Raw genomic sequence first — 4969 nt, forward strand, 5'->3', positions numbered from 1 at the left:
AAGCTAAATTTGTGTTTTGGACTGAAACCTAGAGACAAACCCTGCAACAACAATAATAACAGAGAACAATCTGAATACATCCTCTTCTCGTCCATTTATTTTTTTTATTTTTTTTGGTCAGTTTCAAAATCCTGAGAATTCAGGTATAGTCTTCATGGTCTTGACCAGCAAAAGTAAGGGAGGGGAGAGGAGGCGTATTCTTTAACTTGAAGGCAAAGTAGTGGATCAGAGAGATCAGAGAGCCGATGCTCAAACAAAAAAAAGGATAATCTGTGAAATCTGTCCAGGTCAGGGGTCAACTTCCAACCAGTCTTGTGCATCTTGGCTGTATGTGTGTGTATGTGTGTGTTTGTTGGGATTAACCCAAGGGGGCTGCGGAGGAAATGAGGTTAGAGTTAAGCGGGGGTGTTTATCCTCTTTAAACTCACTTCACAGCCAGCTCACTGGGGAGCCTGCGAGTGAGGAAACAGAGGGGGGACTGCCGGCATTATTCTCCGCTGACTTAAAGCGTGTCCAGTGTTTACGGATATCTTTGTGAATCTTAATCATGTTTCACCCATTTTGCAATTGAATTCAAACTTCATGTTTTCATTATTTCTTGCGACTAATAACAAAACATGCAGGGCATTCTCCTGGTTTTACTTGAGATTATTTAGGGATGGCGAGAGCATTTCAGTGTTATTCAAGCCATTCAAAAAATGTTGATGATTTTTATTTTACCATTTAAGGGTGTTGCATTTGGAATATTTAAAATCATAACCATCATCATGATAGTTTTGTCAAATTTGGAATTGTAAAACTGTGTGTCTATAACAATTAATTATTGTGTCATTTTGCTTTGCTGTTTGAATGTGACAGGGCCCGTGTCACCTTCCCCTGGCCACTGCAGGTGTCTTGGGTTCGAAAGAGCACCCGAGGTCAGGGGTCAAATGTCAAGGGTTTAGGGTCTGTAAATGCTCCCACTGGGCCAGACACCTGTCACATATGTGGGAGGTAGGATAAGCTGCCAGTCTATGTGCATCGTATGTGTGTGTGTGTGTCAAGACGACACCCACAGTGCCTCGGGGGATAGGAAAAAATGTGTAGAATGTTATGGGTTTAAATTGTATCACACGTGCATGAGTGTTTGTTGACACAGAGGCGGAACACCTTGCACGCTGCACCTGTATGCAATCCTCAGTGGGCCTATAAGGAGAGTTGAAGGATTTGTGTTACTGTGTGTCATGCTAATACATAAGGTCTTTGGTATGCACTTTAAAAACGTACATTGTCAGTTTAAAGGATCTGTAATCCTGATGAAAATGTAGTTATGAATGGATATACATTAGTCATGATAATGCAATATATTGTCTTAATTTCTATATATGCAATGATAGGCACAGATTAGTTGAACATTTAAAGAACATATATATGCTATTTTGAACTTTACAACACACGAATGGTATATTGACTAGTTGTCAGGAAAGAAAGAAGCAAGTGTCACGCCCTATAATGTAATAATTTCTTGAAAATGTAATAAAATTTGCACTTAACTCAAAATGTAACAAAACTCAATAACGTAATAATTTCACCAATAATGTAATAAAAACATTACTGATATTGTAATCAATTTTTGACAGATATTATAATACCTTATTACATTATTGGGGATTTTTCAAAACATTTTCAGGTAGGCTATTTTTCCCCTCAAAACTGATCATGTAAAAAGTTTTATCTTTTGAGAATCTAATACTGTCATATCGACGCCTTAAAATAATCGCCAAAGTTTGGGTTTTTTTCAGATTTTTCATCATGAGGAGATGATTTAAAAAATATATCTTATTTTTTTGCAAAAAAATGACTTAGGCAAATTATTTTAAGAGTGTGACGATGCATTCACACAAAAAATTGGAGTATTAAAATTTTGGTGTTAAATGTTTTCAGAGTTGGTTTCAACCTCTATATTGAAAATATAGTTGAAATGAGCAACCATTGTTCTGATGTCATCAGGACACACAGAAATGTATAGTTGCATATCATCACCGCAGCTGTGAAAGTTTACGCCTGACCTCCTGAAAAGACAACATTCATTTCAGGACATGTTATGGATTTCCATTTGCTTAGCTTCATAAATTTAGTATGCTTTTCAATATATTATATTGTTGCATTCCTGAGGGGAACATTTATTTTCACTCTGCTGTGGAATTTTTCACACAAAGACAAGGTGACATATTATAGTATGGACAGATGCAACCAGGGGCGCAGATGGAATTTTGGAACTATGAGGAGAGAAACCAAGCTTAAAAATGAAATAAAAAAATAAAAAATTACAGAGTGGCAGCACTCGTCAAAAGATGAGTAAAGCTGCCAATTTCAAATTTAATCAAGCAATCAAATCGTACTTATAGTATTATTATATTGTACTTTTGTGCAAATGCTACCAAAGATTTGCAAGGTATTGGACATTGTATAGCATATATCATATTTTCTATATGTAATAGTACATGTTGTAAATTTTAATACATAATTAATATATCATTTAATTTAGCACAAGTATTTTGTTTAAAGTCAGTTGTATAAATTTTTGCTCAGACAGCATTGAATCACACGTTGAAGTGAAGCACCTCTTCAACTAAAAAGCTTTTGAGCTTATATTTCGCTATCATGTGCTTACACTTGTGGCTACCGCTGTATATTTATCTAAAAATATGTGCATTCTTATGTGGCAAAAAGTGGGAGGGTCATAATGCAGTCTTCATGAAGGTGGAGAGAATCTGTGCCCATGGATGCAACAGTGCTGCAACCCTGAGCTAACACGAGGGAAGTTTGGTGCCTTGCTCAAAGGCAGTGTAGATATTGCAATCTGAAAATAATAGAAATTCACATTTTTGAGTGGTTTTGTCAAGTGAGGTGCAGTTAGAACCCAAATACAGACCAGACACGGGAAGTGGGAAACAGATAGTCTTAATAGTGTATATAAAAATACAAAGTAACAACAGAGAGCAGGGAAGAAACTCAAAAAAATCATGCAGGACTGGATGTGTGGAAGCAACCTCGGACACATAGAAAAACAGCTGGCATGGAAGAGTACAGGAAACTTTGACGTGGTGAGAGAAACCTCGGCTAAGGAACCTCGGCGTGCTGACAAAAGTGTCACTCAGAAATGAACAATTCTGTATGACAGAATAAAAGTCTATAAGACAAAATAAGAGTGACTATTACAGGACCATAGCAACTGTGCTTCTGAAAAGGTCCTTGTTGCTTAACAGGTGCTCATTTAGCACTGAGGCCACCACGCAAAGACATTTTCCTGCCACAGCTGCCATAAATTAAGAGGTTTGGTGATAACCAAAAATATATTTTTCCAAGTTTCTGTAATAGTTATGTAGATTGAACCAAAATTGCATGTCTAATGCTAAACTATAATTATTGGTATCCATGAAAAAATTACATAGTGCACAGTAAATTATGAAGAGTGAATTTTGGTCCCACTCTAAATAGAGTAACATTTACACTTTTACACAGAGAGTAAAAGAAAAAAGGAAATTAAGAAAAGTCACCCAAGGGTTGAGGAACAAACCCACAACTTTAGGTTGGGAGACAATCTAATACCTGAGCCATGCAGCTCCTGCTGTGTGTTAGTATATCACTCGTGTCCGCTGAAATCTTCGTCACGCCAAGAAGAAAAACAATGTTTTTGGTCTCCTCTTGAATATATAACAGTAGGAGTGGCATAGCTCAGGTGTTAGTGTGGCAGTCTCCAAAGCTGAACGTCATGAGTTCGTTCCTCAACCCTTGAGTGACTTATTTATTTTTTATTTTTTCCATTACTCTAAAACAGAGTCTATTTGGTCCCACTCTAAATAAAGTCAAATTTACTCTACAGAATTTACTGTGTACAGTATGTTACTTTTGTCATTAATAATACAGTAAAGTTACTTGTACTTGCATTCCATTTTTGTTGGATACTATATATGTATATACAGTGTGTGTGTGTTTGCGTGTGTGTGTGTGCACATGTGTGTGCATGTACACTACTGCTTAAAATAGAGCTGTGTGTGTACAAAATATGCTTTATAAAATATGTGCTCCATGTATAGAGTTACATACAGATGACCCATTTGAGCCAAAAATGTAGCCCACAGGCTCGCATAAAAATATGATCCATAACCTCAACAACAACACAAAAACAGCAGCATTGTTTGCAACATAAGTGCTAGATGGCAAAAAATAGCCTGCTTCCGTTGTCAGCGCTTCCCTTCCCCTCTTCCTTGCTTTGGTCTGCTGCATATTGTAGTGGACAGCACTTTGATTTGATGTTTGGCTTAATGCTGTGTTTGTTGTGAGCATTTGCTGAAAGCTTCTGTTTCCCGCGTGCGAATCCTCTCCTCGGTGTTTGACTTCCCAAATTTTCTTGGAAGCAGATCCAACGTGGCTCTGCCAAGTGTGCTGCATTGAAAGGAGAGGAGTTCAGGCTCCTTCTGTATTACATGGAGGTTCGCATTGAGAAGAGCCAGATTTCATGTTGGAGAGCGTCTTTGGCTCTTATGCGCCTCCAAAGAAGAATATTTACAATTATAATGACAACCTTTTCCGCATTGCCAAGTGTTTTAAAGGGGCCATTGCACCAATTTTCCAGCCGTACATGCAAGAATGTTATTGATTGGGATTTCTATTTCGGAGCTAACCAGGAGTGCTGAAGGCTTTTGAGTTGCATTGGAAAGACAGGCCTCACTACTTTAAACTCAAGCATAAATCAAATATAGACAGGGGAGGGGAATTGTAATTAAGGGCACCTTGAGCATGTACAGAATTAGAGAAACAATAACTATGTTTACATTGACAGTCATCCTTTCATATAATGCAAATTTTATTAATTCAGACTGAAATTAACAATCATCAGCATGTGTTTGGAAAAAAGGCCTAAAGACTTGTAGCACACTGACTAGTAATTAACAAATCAATAAAACAGCAAAGGAAAAAAAAAATT

Source organism: Vanacampus margaritifer, chromosome 1, assembly GCF_051991255.1.
Source record: "Vanacampus margaritifer isolate UIUO_Vmar chromosome 1, RoL_Vmar_1.0, whole genome shotgun sequence".
Classification (NCBI taxonomy): Eukaryota; Metazoa; Chordata; class Actinopteri; order Syngnathiformes; family Syngnathidae; genus Vanacampus; species Vanacampus margaritifer.